At 32.7% G+C, this 17,299-nt stretch overlaps 1 long non-coding RNA gene across 1 annotated transcript; it reads right to left on the bottom strand.

Annotated features, from left to right (window-relative positions):
- Positions 1 to 15,847: 15,847 nt before the first annotated feature.
- Positions 15,848 to 16,976, bottom strand: LOC148767393 (uncharacterized). The gene is made up of 2 exons (XR_016033956.1): positions 16,841 to 16,976; positions 15,848 to 16,500 (listed from the first exon to the last, which is right to left on the bottom strand). It is a non-coding gene; the product is annotated as an uncharacterized LOC148767393 (long non-coding RNA).
- Between the last annotated feature and the right edge of the window lie 323 nt (positions 16,977 to 17,299).

Genomic DNA, 17,299 nt, shown 5'->3' with positions numbered 1-17,299 from the left:
GAGAAATGAGGATAAAGGAAAAACTCATTATCAAAAGGAATGGAGCACTCATGCAGGCGGAGCTTCGAAGAATTATGGCAACTACAAAAAGTTTGACGGGAAGTGCCATAATTGTGGGAAGAAGGGTCACATGGAAAGCGTTTGTTGGGCGAGGAAAAAGGCGCCCGTCGAAAGTAATGCTGCTACTTCCAAATGTGAAGAGGAATGGGATGCCGAGGCATTTCTTGCGATAGACGAGGACGAGCTAGCTCTAGCAACAACAATGTCATCTCAAATCGATTATGAGAATGATTGGATAGTTGACTCGGGCTGCTCAAATCATATGACAGGCGACAAGGAGAAGCTGAAAAATATCTGTGAATATAAGGGAAATCGAGTGGTCGTGACAGCCGACAACTCAAAATTACCAATAGCTCACGTTGGTAATACTCTGATCTCTCCTCAATATAATGCAAATGAAGAACCGCTGCAAAATGTATATCACGTTCCAGGAATGAGGAAAAATCTTTTATCCGTAGCACAAATTACGAAATCGGGCAAATATGTATTATTTGGCCCGGAGGATGTAAGGATACACCATCACCTGGAGATTGTGGAAGAGCCGATAATGAAGGGAAATAAGCTAGAGTCCATCTATGTGATGAGTGCCGAGACAGCATACGTTGACAAAACGAGGAAAAATGAAACCGCAGATCTATGGCATATGCGACTAAGCCACGTTAGCTATTCTAAGCTGAATGTGATGATGAAAAAGACGATGCTAAAGGGTCTTCCCAACCTTGAAGTAAGAACCGACACAATTTGTGCAGGATGCCAATACGGGAAATCGCATCAGCTGCCATATGAAGAATCAAAGTTCAAAGCAAAGGAACCATTAGAGTTAATTCACTCTGATGTGTTTGGACCTGTCAAGCTAGCCTCGATCGGCGGAATGAGGTATATGGTAACTTTTATTGATGATTTCTCCAAGTTCGTATGGGTCTATTTCCTCAAGGAAAAATCCGAAACTTTCTCAAAATTCAAAGAGTTTAAAAACATTGCAGAATCGGAAATTGGTAGGAAGGTTCGATGTTTGCGATCGGACAACGGGGGAGAATATATGTCACATGAGTTCTCTGATTTTCTTAGGGAGTTTCAAATACGCCATCACTTCACGTGCCCCAATACTCCACAGCAAAACGGCGTAGCCGAAAGAAAGAACCGACACTTGGCGGAAATTTGTAGAAGCATGCTTCACGCGAAAAATGTTCCTGGTCAATTTTGGGCAGAAGCAATGGCGACGGCTGCATTTGTAATTAATCGGCTGCCCCAACAAAGGTTATACTTTCTTTCACCTTTTGAAAAACTATGGAATATGAAACCTAGAGTTAGCTATTTTCGAGTTTTTGGTTGCGTGTGTTATGTATTTGTTCCTAATCATTTACGTAACAAGATGGACAAGAAAGCAGTCAGGTGTATTTTTGTCGGTTATGATAGTCAACGAAAAGGGTGGAAATGTTGTGATCCTACAACAAGAAAATGCTACACATCTCGAAATGTGGTGTTTGACGAAGCTTCTTCTTGGTGGTCTTCGGAAAAGGAAATATTACCCGATTCAAATAATTTTGAAGATAAGTTGGAATCAGCCCAGATTCAACTTAGTGTAGATGATGCTTCAAATGATGATGGTGATGGTGAAGAAGACGTAGCTCAAAATCCTTGGCAAACTGGTGTTTATGAACAACCAAGAGAAGAGGTTGAATCTAGCGGAGGAGAAACGCCAATTTCGCTAAGAAGATCAACACGAGCTAGAAAGACGAATCCTAAATATGCCACTGCTGCCATTGTAGAAGAAAAAGATGCTAAAGAACCTGAGACGTTTGAGGAAGCATCTCAAAATCTCGAATGGAATAAAGCTATGAAAGAAGAAATTGGTGCTTTAGAACGCAATCAAACTTGGGAGCTCGTACCAAAACCAAGAGAAGTGCAGCCTATTTCTTGCAAGTGGGTGTACAAAATAAAACAGTGCGCAAATGGATCGATCGAGAGGTACAAGGCTCGATTGGTAGCTCGAGGATTCTCTCAACAATATGGAATAGACTATGATGAAACGTTTAGTCCAGTCGCAAAGCTTACAACCGTTCGAGTCTTACTTGCACTTGCTGCAAATAAAAAATTGGAGCTTGTGGCAGATGGATGTAAAGAATGCATTTTTGCACGGGGAGTTGGATCGGGAGATATACATGAATCAACCATTGGGTTTCCAAAGTCGGGATCATCCAGAATATGTGTGCAAACTACGTAAAGCGCTCTACGGTTTGAAACAAGCTCCAAGAGCTTGGTATGGTAAGATTGTTGAATTTCTTACTCATAGTGGCTATTCGGTAACATCGGCTGATTCTAATTTATTCGTTAAAGTTAGTGGATCGAGACTAGCTATTGTGCTAGTATACGTGGATGATTTAATTGTAACAGGTGATTGCGAAGAAGAAATTCAACGAACAAAGGAGAACCTATCCATTCGTTTCCAAATGAAGGAACTTGGCAAACTCAAGCATTTTCTTGGTTTAGAGATTGAGTATTCTCAAGAAGGAATATTTCTCCACCAACAAAAATATTCTAGGGATTTGCTGCAGAAATTTGGAATGGTTAACAGTAAGCCAATTTCGACACCTATGGAGCCAAATGCCAAAATGTGTGCTCACGAAGGAAGTGATTTGGAAGATACAACGATGTATCGGAAATTGGTGGGTAGCCTGATTTACTTAACTATAACAAGGCCCGATATCTCTTTTGCAGTTGGCGTGATGAGTCGGTACATGCAAAATCCAAAGAAACCCCATCTCGAAGTTGTTCGGCGAATTATGAGGTACGTGAAAACCACACTTGGTCATGGTATTTTATATAAGAAAGGTGGAGATTGCAAGTTATTTGGTTACTGTGATGCCGACTATGCTGGGGACCATGATACTCGACGCTCAACTACTGGATACGTCTTTATGCTTGGGTCCGGAGCAATTTCTTGGTGTAGCAAAAGGCAGCCCACTGTTTCTTTGTCGACAACCGAAGCGGAATATCGGGCTGCGGCAATGGCGGCACAAGAGAGTACTTGGCTCATATATTTATTGAATGATCTGCATCAACCCTTAGATTATATGGTTTCCTTATTGTGCGATAATCAGTCGGCAATACGTTTGGCGGAAAATCCAGTCTTTCATGCTAGAACGAAGCACGTAGCGGTACAGTATAATTTCATCAGGGAGAAAGTTCTTCAAGAAGAAATTAAGTTGGAATATATAGAGACAAAGAATCAAGTGGCAGACTTGTTCACAAAAGGCTTGAATAGCAACCAGCTTACAAGCTTATGTCATCAGCTCGGTTTGATGAAAATGAGTGCTGATGTTGAGGGGAAGTGTTAAATTACAACATTCAGCACATGCATTTTGACTAAGTCTAGAGTTTGTTAGTCTTTTACCGAGTCTTAGTTTAATAATTGTTTTTTACCAAGTCATTAGCAAGTCAGTTATATCTCCTATTTTTTAGATATTAGTTTTTTAGTGGAATTCTATGTGTGTATGCCTATATAAGGCAGCATATTAGCATATAATAATTAATTCAATTCGTAGCCAATTTCCAGTTTATAAGTATTTTCATTTTCTTCTCTTTATTACATATTTTGCACTTCTCTGCCAAGCTATAATTCAACACGCTTCCCCTTCTCTGGCTTGGGCTTAACATCTCTCGGCGGCGGCAGCGGCTTAACATCTCTCGGCAGCGGCAGCGGCGGTTCCTGGTTTGAAGCGGATCAATCGAAGAAATATGGTGGACGGTTGTGGGTGTGGATGGAAGAGAGAACTAGGGTTTGGATGTACAACGAGAAAAGAAAGAAGGGAGAGAACGGCATATGGAGAGAAAGACGAGAAACGACTTGGCTTTACCTTATTTCACAAAAACTGCTAATTAAGGGTAAAAAAGTCACATCATTATGCCTCAGGGGGTCTCACAAATTAAGATTAAAATTTGGGTTGTTGACTAGGATAGAAAAATTCATTGAACCTCCACATATATATTTTCAAAACTAGGAGGTTATCACTCATTTACCCTTTTTAAATGTTATTTTTTTGCAGCAGGTTTTACTATGTTGTAATTCACTACACAACTATCAAAATCCACTATATATGTAATTAATATATATCACTACCAAATTAATGTAATTCATTACGAAATTGACGTAATCCACTATTAAAATATTTAAACCACTAGGAAAATTATTAAGCAAAAATAAAATACGATGTGCTTTGCTAGAACAACCAAAAATTAGTACAAAATCTAACCAAAAATGCTACAAAACCCTAATTTCCAGCAAAAACCACTATAAATTCTAAAAAGAATGCTGAAAAAAATATTCTAATTCATGTGAGAATAAACTAAAAATTCTAATAGCTAAAAGCATACTTATGAAATTGTCTTTTTGTTGTTGTTCTATTTCCCAAGCATCACTCAACTAGCCACCTCCCGCCGTCACTCCCAAGGAACGCAAATATGTGTTAGTTCAATTCATTCAAAATTCCGAAGGCAAAGAACTTGAAAATTCAATTAATTCTTTTTTAAATCCACTACAAATTTTATCGAAATCCGTTAGAAAATTATGTAATCTACTACAAAAATAAGATCAAAAAAAACCAAAAGAAAAACTACAAATTTATGAGCTCAAAATTCAATTCAATCTTATAGAAACCCACTTAATTTATCGAAATCCACTACAAAAGTTACGAATCCACTAAAAAACTATGAAATCCACTATAAAAGTTACGAAATCCATTACAATCACATCAAAATCAATTACAAAATTATTAAAATCCACTAGGGGATTAACGACATTCAATGCGAATAAACCTAATCCACTACAAAAATAATTACAAATACAAAAACAACTATGAAAATAGCCAAAACAACTATGAAAATAGCCAAAACGACTAAAATAAACATTAGTTTTCATTGCTCGGAAAGAAATCGGTTGAAAATTAAAAAAGAAAACAATTAACCCAACAAATATGATTTAGTATGATTTGCCACACATCAATATGATTTAATATAATTTATTGGATAGTCAAATTAAACTGTGAGCCTAAACCTTTTATAGTGAACCTCAATTAGTTTGATTTTGTCAATCCAGTATAGACTCGGCCACGGGCCGGGTTAGACTAGGACCCGACCCCGCCCGTTGACCCGGAACCGGACCCGCCAATATATGGGTCGATTTCGGGCCACCCTTTTCAGGACCCAAGACCCAACCCCCGTGGGACTCCGCCCGAGGACTTGACCCAGGACTCGGATATTAAATGTAGCATTTTTGCCCAAAAATGCGGCAGGGAGGGGTCCGAATTCGGGACAAATGGAAAGAATGGGCAATTCTTACCAGTGGGTCAAACATATTTTTTTATTAAATGCAAGAAATAAATATATATAATATATAAATGCCTTGTAAAATGATTTAATTGATCTATAAATATGTTAAATAAATTATTAATTTTTATATTAACTATTATTAAATATTTTTAATTTAATTATTAATAAATGAATATAAGAAACTTAAAAAAAATATATAAAATCACGGTTCAATACTTCAAAATATCTATTATTAATTAGTATATCAATATAATATCCACTATTGAAAAATATAAAGTATTCAATCAATTCAATATATAAACAAATGCGTTGATTTAATACAAACTCACTTGTGTTAATAAAATCGATTGTGTGAAAAATTCGAATAAAAAATGAAATAAGATTTTTATTTAAAAAAATAGATTATAACTCATTTCAATTAATTTAAATTGATTAACCTCAATTATTGACTGGAACTTATAAAAATTATTGATTATTTTATCATCAGATAATTATTGACATGAACATATTTATAATAAAAATATATTTGATGTTTATTTTAACAAAAATAGAGTATATATCATTCCAATTAATTTTCTTACTTTAAAAATAAAAATATATATGATGAGTAGAGTCAAAAAAATATGATGTGATTTCTCTGTTAATAATTGGTTTAATTTGTAATAATCGTAAGAATCAAATCGTAGATCATATGAATTAATCATTTTTTTTACATTTACATTTTATTTAAATATTTGAATCGAATCGTAAGATTTAAATGGATTAAGCTCAAATACTTTCAATTTATTCTTTTCTTTATTTTAATTTTTTATCATGTTATATTTATTAATAATTTAATAAAATTATTTAATAATAGTGAATATAATAATTAATAATCTATTTAATATTATTTATTATAATCATTTTATATTTTTAGTTTATGTTATATATATTGTTTGCAAGCAATATAGAAAATCTTTTTAGATTGTCATTCATGTGTGAGGAACTTGAGTTTGAATCCCATTCAAAGCATTTTGAACAAAATTTAAAACTCCGGTCCTGGCCCGGCCTGGAACTAACCCGGAATCGGATGGACAATTTCTGATGAGTTTTATACTTTTATATTTTAATATATCACTCCTTTAAAAAAAAATTACTTTTCCTTTCAATTTAATTTACTGCCGAAATTGGTCTACTATATGCTACAACGGGTAAAATACATTGGATATATCTTTACGATTCATGTACAACAAACGCACACACATCTACATTGGTGTGTTTAGATATATATATCAACGATAAAAAAATATTCAGTATAATTTTCACAGCGTGTAGCATGAAAATAACAGCCAAATGTTTGTCCTATCAGACGTTTTATAAACTTATCTTTTATAATCATCCCTACTACCACAATGGAATTAAATAAAATAAAATTTAGACGGTGAAAAACTTTGTTATTTGTTGAATTATATGTTTCTTCTATTACATATTTATACTTCAAATATATAATTTTTACCCCAACAATCTTGTACATTTACGAAATCTGAAATGGAAGAAGCATTGTTATATGTCATGATTCGATTCATGGGTACTTACAGTACTCCTTCTTACCCTTCTTCTTACCATAAGCTGCACAGAATAAACCACAAAATGTGAGCACTATAATCTCTAATTAAAGCATTTAAATATTGAATATGTTTGAATTTATTTATTTTTTAAACACAATTTTTTTTTTGTGTGTGTAAATTTAAAAAGTATTCTTGAGATTTAGTTTCTTTTCTCAATAATATCAGTGATTAATTAATAAATTAAATATTAAGATTTGTCTTCAAGTATTTTTAAAAAAGTACAAATACTATTTTTAATTAGAAGAAGCTTATACCGTGGAACATTGATAAATTAATGATCTCGCTTAAATAATAATTTCTTTCGGTCCCGAGTAGGTACAAATGTATTCAATTATTAACTCGATAATTTAATATTTCGCTAAATTAATAGACATTTGCTAGTCACGACTGTATTAATTTAGAGGTTTAACTGTAACTTTTAAAGTTGGTTGTTTTTTTTTTTTCGTTTAGATAAGTTAATATGTAACTCGTGATAAAAAAAAAACAAGGTAGGTTAGGTCTTACAAGGATCAATGCGGGTTATTCTGCCAAGAGTTTTGTCGCACACACGTGTGATCTTCTTATAATCCCAATTGAGTAGGTACGAAGCGTGTCTTAACGCAACTTTCCTTTGGTTAGGAAAGCATGAAGTACGGATATAACAAGGACCTTCTGGTTTAATTTCAGTACAAGCTCGTTGATCGCATGTTTCCTTTATGTAATTTTCCAAGAGTGGAACAGAAACATTGAGTCTTGCCACACACCAGTTTCTCGAACTAAGAACATCGCCATCTGTCTGAAATCAAGGATTCAAATTTGTTGATCACGATTAAATTCAAATCATATTATTACAAATGAGACGGAAAAAAAATGGATACTTATCTATTGAACATGTACAAAGTTTTATTACCCTACTAATAGCAACGCAAACTAACAGAAATAAGAGACGCAAGACGCTAGTCATTTTTTCCATCGTAATGAACTCCTAGTTCTGAATATTTAGATGTTTGTTTCATATATATATATATATATGCTTTAATTTTTTTTTCCAATTCTGTCCATAGAAAAGTTCAATCCTGTAAAAGAACAATAAATATCAAAGGCTATTTGTAATTTACAAACTTAGCTGCAATTTCTTTTACAATTGACTTCTTTTTTCTTTCTTTTATTATTTAACTATCATCCCGATCATTATGTAGAAAAAAATCCAACATTCACAATTGCATGTGAATGTGTGGAAAATTCTATTAATCAATATTGTTTTTTTTTTCTTTCTAAAAAACATGCACTTAAAGTTGTACATATATTTATTTGTCTTTGCTTCTAATTAAGTTGCATTGGGAAAAAAAGGGCAATTCTGTGGAAAAAGATCTGAACATTTCTTGTCCAGTATATATTTGTAAAAAGGTTTAAGCTATAGCATGTGTTCTAAAGCAAAAGGTTATTTTTTATCCACAATAAATTCAAATTAGTTACAAATAATCATGTTACAAAAACATTTAATCTAAAGCATAAATTAAAGTTACATAGAGATTAAAATGTAATATTGTAAAGTAGTAGTCGAAGATGATTACGTTTTAACTATGAAATATGCATGGATCCTATGTAGTTAAAAATTGTTTGTTTCAATAAATATCACGACGAACCATTGTCCTTTTCGTTCAAAATTAGGAAATGTTTTTCTAATTGTGTATTTCTAGTAGTTGGATGCATTTGCGAATTTGCTAGAAATAAAATTAATTAAAATAGAAAAAACAGGTACTTGATGCTTTTAAATTTATAATTTAAAATAACTTATTTTAAGAGCAGCAAAAGCAACAACTCGTTTTGCAAATATCTTAATACAAATTATGAAAAAAAAAAAAATTCATAATCTATTTTTAAAAGTTTTTTCAGACACCACCTATAAAGATGCAGATTATCTATTAAACAAATGATAGACAGTTATCATGTTACATCGTAAATCAAATCACATTAAAAATTGTTTCGCGAAATTTTTAAATCATATATATCATAAGCTAGCATAATATATTTTAGTCAAAAAGAATTTATCGATATTTATTAATATAATAACATTATCTTTTTCTTTTATAGAAATAATTAGACAAATGACGTATATGGAGAAAATATATTCATGTAAGCAAGAAGTGTAAATAGATATTAATTTTGTTAAATTTTGTATAAGTTTAATTTTTTAATTAAGGGCAAATGGCAAAGAGGGACATGACAAATGATTTAAATGCACATTGATCCACACAAAAAACATCCTTTCAAATAAACCCATCCCCATGTTTTTAATCTAAAATACCCCCATAATATATTTTTTATCAATTCCATCAATTATACTCTAACTTCCCCAATATTACACATTTACCCCGAACTTAAACAAATATATCGCATTAATACCCATATAAATTTTTTTTTGAAACAATAATTTTTTTTCATAAAATAATTTTTTTTCTGAACTTTTTTTATCCGGCCAGATTTCGGCGTTGGCCGGGTGGTTCTCCCGCGTTGACTTTTATTTTTTGAAAACTTGTTTTTTCAGAAATTTTTTTCCCGTCGGTTTTCGGCGCTAACTGGTTTTTTGATTTTTTTTTCTTCTTAAACAAAATATTTTATTTAATATTACTTTCTTCGTTGCTCAATTACTGTCTCAGGCGATAATATTACTGTTTGTGACAGTAATATTATGAATATTACTTTCTCGGACAGTAATATTACTAATATTATTGTCCCAGACGGTAATATTATTGCATGAGACAGTAATATTACGGTCGGAGACAGTAATAGTACGGTCGAAGACAGCAAAAATGCAGGTCAACACGATAAAATTAATTAATACAGTAAAATTACTGTCTTAGACAGTAACATTACTGTGGAGACAGTAATTTCGCAACCAAGGCAGTAATATTAATTAAAACAATTCTTTTAGGAAAAAACAAAATTTCAAAAAAAAAGTTAATTAACAGTTTAATTAGTGTTGAAGACATTAATTTAGCAGTTAAACAGTAATATTAATTAAAATAATTTTTTTTAAGAAAAAAAAAAGTCAACTAACAGTTACGTTACTGTCACCGACAGTTAAATTACCGTTGGAGACAGTAATTTAGCAGCCAAAACAGTAATATTAATTAAAACAAAATTTAAGAAAAAACAAAATTTATAAAAAAAAAAAAAAAGTCAACGCCGTAGACCGGCGGTTAACGACGGCTGACCGGCGGTCTCCGACGGTGGCAGGTCAAAATTGGAATAATGGTCAAAATTGGTTAATTGGTAAACTTGAGTTTAATTGGGGTGCAAATCATGAAATTAGAGTTGAATTGAGTTTCAAGGAATTGGGGGTAATTTTGGTATATATAAAAGGGTTTTCCTTGTTTGCAAATAAGTTTCAATGAGCTGGAAATATTTGAAAGACAAAAAAGTTGGATATCCCTTTTTAAATAAAATACCCTTGTCGTGGGCCTTTTTGACATGAACCCTTTATTTAAAGGGTCATGATCCTCATGAACATATTGTTTTATGGGTCTATTGCAAATAAGTATATCATGGGATACTTATTTATATAGATGTCCAGACAAAAAAAAATTTACAAAAAAATCTAGCATTGTCCACAGGTGTTTGAAAGACTAAAATACCCCCTTATATTTCATTATGCTCCAATTTCATCATTTAATTCAATTTAACCTCAATTTGATTCCAAATTTCATAAATTAATCAATTTTGACCAAATGACTACAATTTCGTCCTTCGTCGCCGTTCTGTTGGTCCGCGACATTGATTTTTTTGTTATCTTTTCCGCCGGTTTTCGGCGTTGACTTTTTTGATTTCTTTTTTTTCTTTTTCACCGCCTATGGCCGGCGGTCAATTGCCAGTCTCCGGCGGCGTTGCTTTTTTTTTTCTTCAACATCTTTTTGCCCGTTTATACTGTAATTTTGTTGTGGTTGACTATCATATTAACTATATTACTATTTAACACAATAATACTTACTATACTACAATTTAACACAATAATATTGCTATATTACTCTCTAACACAGTAATATTAACACAACAAAAATCACTATTATTGTGTAATAGAGTAATATTAATATATTGACCGTTCAACAAAGGCAAACATATTAAAAAGCCAAACCAATTAACATTGATGTGGTTGACAGTAATATTGATGTCATCCACAGTAACATTACTGTAACGACAATAATATTGCCGTCAACCACAGTAGTATTACTGTGTTTACAGTAATATTACAATAGTAGACAGTAATATTATTACGTTAATAGGTCAACAAATCAAACAAGACAAAAAGGCCAAAAAAAATTAATATTGATGTGCTTAACAGTAATATTATTATGTTTACAGTAATTTTACCGTTGACGACATAATATAATTACGTTTTTTTTTTGGTTGATAAATGTTTTTCTTATTTTACTACATTCAAGTTCTTTACAAGTGGAAATGTGGGAGGGGGACTCGAACCCTAACCATTTACCCTATTGGTAAGGCTATGTACCAATTATCCTAATGAGTGATGGTATAATATAATTTCTTTAACTTGTCAACAAAAAAAAAAAAACCAAAGAAAAATATTTATATTGTTGTGGTTGACAGTAATTGTACTGTCAACGACAGTACAATTACGTAGATATAGTGTCAATGACAGTATAATTCATGTTAATGATAGCACAATTATAGTCAACATTCAGCGGCGAGCGTAAAAAAAAGGATAAAATTTTTAGGCACAAAAAAAAATTAAAAAGTTGACGCCGGAGACCGGCGGTCAACGCCGGAAACTAGAGGTGGAAAAATCAAACAGATAAAAAAAATCTAAAAAGTCAACGCCGGAAACCGACAGCGAAAAAAATGGATTTTTATGGTAAAAAATGATTAAATTGAAGTTAAATTGGGGTTATAATTAAGAAATGAGTTTATTGAGTTAGGGGTAATTTTGTTATATTCATTAATTTTGCCTTTATTTATAATGGCACATTACAAATAAGTCCGTCAAAGGATATTTATTCATAAAGGGGTCCAGACAAAAAACACTTTTGTAAAAAAATCCACACATTGTCTAGAGATGTGTAAAAGACTAAAATAGTACATCACAATTTAATATGCTCCAATTGCATCATTTAATTTAATTTAATCTTAATTTGAGCTCAAATTTCATAAATTATTCAATTTTGACCCTAAATTCAATTTTGAGTAACTTTTTTTTCTTTTTCTTTAACATGTTTTTTCCTCGTTTAAACAATAATATTGATGTGTTGAGAGTCATATTAACTATATTACTAGAAAACATAGTAATATTAACTATACTACGGTTTAACACAGTAATATTGCTATATTAATCTCTAGCACAATAATATTAACACAAAAAAAAAAGGATTAATATGCTAAGAGTCCCTTAAATGAAACCTAATTTGAACTAAATGACAACCTTAAATTCAATCTTTTAATTAAATTCTTATTTTAAAATAATATATGACCACACCCCTAATTTTTATTTTATCCCTAGTTTGCCCTTATACCCTAAATATAATATCCCACGTTTATTCAACTAATCATATTTTTTTTTGTTTTCTCTCTCGCATCTCGCCGCCCCCTCTCCCTCTCGCCTCTTCTTCTCAGATTTTTTTTTTGTTTTCTATCTCGCCTCTCGCCGCTCACTCTCCCTCTCCCTCTCGCCTCTTTATCTTTCGGCATGGCGTTGTGGTGGTCGAGGCGACGGCGAGGGGTTGTGGTGGTCGTGGCGGTGTTGGGGGTTTGTGGTGGTCGAGGCGGTGTTGGAGGGCTGCGGTGGTCGGCGGTGTTTGGGGGCTGCGGTGGTCGGCGGTGTTGGGGGCTGCGGTGATCGGCGGTGTTGGGGGGCTGCGGTGGTCGGCTGTGTTGGGGGCTGCGGTGGTCGGCGATATTGGGGGCTGTGGTGGTCGGTGGTGTGGGGGGGGGGGGGGGGGGGGCTGCGGTGGTGGGCGGTGTTGGGGGCTGCGGCGGTCGGCGGTGTTGGGGGCTGTGGTGGTCGGTGGTGTGGGGGGGGGGGGGGGTGCGGTGGTCGGCGGTGTTGTGGGGCTGTGGTGGTCAGCGGTGTCGGCTTCTAGGGTTTGACGGCTGCTGTGTTTACGACTAGGGTTGGCGAGATTGGGTGTTGTTGGGTGCTAGGGTTTGGTAGTACACCGTAGTAGACTATAGTACACTGTAGTATACTTTGTATACCATAGTGTTTCATAGCCTACTACAATTTTGATAACAGATAAAATTAAAAAAAAAATGTAAATTGAATAAAAAAACGAAAAAAACAATTTTTTTTATAATTTTCAATATTATGTTGGAAAAAAAAAGTTTTTTTTATGTTTTTTATAATAGTGTAAAAATGATATAATTAGATTTTTATAATAATGAAAACAATACGACATGAAAAAAAGAAATATGTAGAAAAAAGAAAAAGAGAAATATGTTCTACGTAAAAAAAAAAATGCTAGATGGAAAAATGAAAATGATAAATGCTGTTAAAATATTATTTGATGTATATTACAATTTTTATTTGTTAAGGGCATTTTTGGAATAAAATTTATAAAGGATGTGAAGCAAAGATTTAGTTAGACTTGCCATTTAGTTCTAATAAGTTTTGTTACTAGGGACCTATATCTTAAGACCCCAAAAAAAAATCATTATTATTGTGTAATAGAGTACTATCAATATGTTGACCGTTCAACAAAGGTAAGTACAATAAAAAATCAAACAAATTAATATTGATGTGGTTGACAGTAATATTATTGTCATCCTCAATAATATTACTGTAACAACAATAATATTATTGTAAAAACAATAATATTACCGTCAACCACAATAATATTATTGTGTTTATAGTAATATTACAATAGTGGACAATATTATTACGTTAATCCGTCAACAGCTCAAACAAAACGAAAAAGCCAAAAAAAAAATAATATTGATGTGGTTGGCAGTAATATTTTTGTGTTTACATGTATTTTACCGTCAACGACAGTAATATGATTAATCAAACCAAAAAAAAAAGCCAACAAAATAATAATAATGTCGTTGACTGTAATTGTACTCTCAACGACAGTAAAATTACATAAATGTACTGTTAACGACAGTACAATTATGTTAATGTACTGTCAACGACAGTACAATTACTATCAGCAACAGTATAATTATTGTTAATGACACTACAATTACGGTCAACATTTAGCGGCGCGCATAAAAAAACTAATAAAACTTTAGGAAAAAAAATAGTTATAAAAGTCAACGCCAGAAACCGACGACAGAAAAAACAGGCAGGAAAAAAAAAATCAACGCCAGGAGCCGACGGCAAAAAAATAATTTCAGAAAATAAAAAAAATTTTAAATAAAAATGTCAAAATTGAATTTTTGTGGTTAAAATTGATTAATTGGGGTTACAATTAAGAATTAGGTGTTAATGGTAGGGGTAATTTTGTCATATACATTTAATTTTCATTTATTTATAATACATTTAACCTCCGAACCTAGAATAATAATAATGGTTGGTCAGAGAGTTGTGCACAAAAACCCCTATTTATATTACATATTAAAGGGATGGACTTATTAGCAAAAGATTTATAACCCCTGAATCTAAAATAATAACGATAGTTGGTGAATGACTTATTCATAAAACCCCTTAAAATAGTATCTAATACCTACAAGGGATTAGGATTCGCACAAACCCCTTCTATTTCGGCAATGGCAATAACTTGAATGGAGCGACTCCTAATGTACTCGAAGTCGTCTAGCACCTTATCACTCTCTCTAGACTTTCAATTTTCTATTTTATTTTATACCCCAAAATATGCATTATTCTATAATGTCTGACTTAGAAAAGATGCGAGAAAAGTATTCACTAGAAAAATAATTGGCCGATTTTTCTCTTAGAAAAATCAGGTTTCAAAAGTTCTTTCTTCGTCAACCAAATCTTGTATGTCGAAATTGGAATCCTCTTGGGAGTCAATTTTCCTCCCTACTCCTCTTTATCCATTGGCTGAACTTTATTTTTTCAATGAATTAGATAATCCATTGAACTACAATACGAACCATAACAGAAACTAAAGGACGTGCTTCTAATAATTAACTAATTAAACTCAAATTCTAAAAAAACATACTTTTTAATAATTATTAACAATAATATATTTTCCCGAATTCTTTTCGATAAATAACTCCTACCAAATAATTATTGCTCTCCACACAACGCAACTAAGTTCACTTGACACAATATTGGAATATCTCTCATTGTGACATCAAAGCATAATGCATAATTAAATATGTACGTCAAATATATAGTGATTCAAAGAGCAAGTAATTTGCTGATAGCAAGAAATAATGTAGATTCACATTAATCAGTGATTAAAAAATTAATTACACATTGTCCGTTCCAATACATGCCAAATGTGTTAGTACAATAATTCCAAAATTATTTTATGTGTATCGTAATCAAGACAAATCATAATAATGTTGCTAACTCATTTTTACTTAAGTAATTTCGTAAAATTTTATATTTTGGTTCAAAACAATTTTGATATAATTTATTTTTTATAGTTACTATCAGTTACAATATTTTATTTTATATCAAATAAGAGGGTATATTTTATTTTTGACATAAAAAATAAGATACATTTTGAAACGTAAAAAAATTACTAAATCGTAAAATCGTAGAAAATTGCATTAAATCGTAACAAAATCGAAAGAATTGTGCCATATCCAATTTCTATTAAGATTCAATTGAAATTTTGAAAATGGAAATGAATTGTTGAATCGAATTGCATGGCCGACGATGTCAGAAATAGTTGTTTCCAAGTGTATTTGCACCTCGTATGGCTAAACTTGTATGGACTCAAGAATGCATATAAATAATTGGTTCACTCCGAGTTTAGTTAAGTTTCATCAATAATGATTATATATGGAATATCCATAAGAATCTTTAGACAGTCCAAAAATTGTCAAATATAAATAAACCCTCAATAAGATTCTTCTGATATGTATTTATTGAATTATTTATTACACTAATATAACTGCGAAAAAGAGTTGTCAGCGGTCAGATCATGTGGTGCCTTGTCAGGATCTCGATAGCCTCGGCAACTTTTGCTGCCAGTGCATCCGGAACTTCTAGAAGGTTCAGGATCATCGTATTTTCCAGCTGCAAAATCATTCCAGTAACTTTCGGTGCATGAAGAGGCTCCAATGCCCGAACACGAGGATATATTATGCCACCCAAGAATTTTCGCAGCCCTCGTGGCGTCAAACATGAAAGGAAACGGAGTTTCCCTTCTCGTGTCAGGTAGATAAACTGATAGGCCATACGAGTAAGTGTAGAAATGGGGAAAAGAGATTCGTTAATTTCTTCAGGATAAAAGATCGGTGCGCGATTTCCAAATCGAGATATGAGCCGCGCTTCGTCGACATCGTCTGTTGTGAAATCAGGGTGCAGTGCGTCTGGGTTGCCTAAGAGGTGATCAATCGGGCGGTCGAGAAAATACATCCATCCCACCATCATCTATAGTTAATACATAAAAGTTTTCAAATTCATGTTAGTTTTAATTTTTTATTACAAAATTTAGGCTTTTGATTGTGCTATTTTATGTCTTAATTGAGAAAAATGGAGAAAACAAGCACCACCAGAGCCAGGATTTTAGATTCCAGATTTGGGGGTGGTTTAATGTTATTGTACACAATTATATTTATATTTTATATTAAATAATAGAAATATAAGAAATTTTAAGAGCTCCGGAGGCTGGCCCTATGTTGGTTCCGCCGCTGAAAACAAGAGACACCACAAATACACAAGTAGATGAACGGGTAGTGAAAAACTTGTAGCGGACCTATTAAATTCTTACCAAACATGAGATTGGAGATAACATGATCCCGGTGATATGATGAATTTTCTATGAATTTTATTGTTGTAAAAGCTAACTGTAAGTATGAACGGATAAGAAGAGGAAACAAATATGATAATGCCGGGTATGCTGCTGCAGCGGGATTTGTGCAGCCATACGAAGGCGTCTATTATATAGGGTTGAAAAATGTAGATTCGGTTATTAATCCGCGGATTATCACTGTTTATAAGGTAAGAAATCTTTGTCAGATTTTACTTTGTAAAAGTTAATTGACGGAATAATATTGCGCTTTAATATTTACATAGTATAGTAAGCATAATAATGCGACGCAATAGACGAGAAGAATCTAATATTAATGGATGTAAATCTCAAATAATTGAAAATGTAAGAAACTGAGAATTATTTGCTCACTGAAAATAAAGATTGAAGCTATGTTTGGTTCGTGGATTTTGAAACGAG

Source organism: Erythranthe guttata, chromosome 10, assembly GCF_056151865.1.
Source record: "Erythranthe guttata isolate IM_541 chromosome 10, IM_541, whole genome shotgun sequence".
Taxonomy (NCBI): Eukaryota; Viridiplantae; Streptophyta; class Magnoliopsida; order Lamiales; family Phrymaceae; genus Erythranthe; species Erythranthe guttata.
The sequence above is the reverse complement of the archived record's forward strand: the minus strand, read 5'-3'. Positions and strand labels throughout refer to the sequence as shown.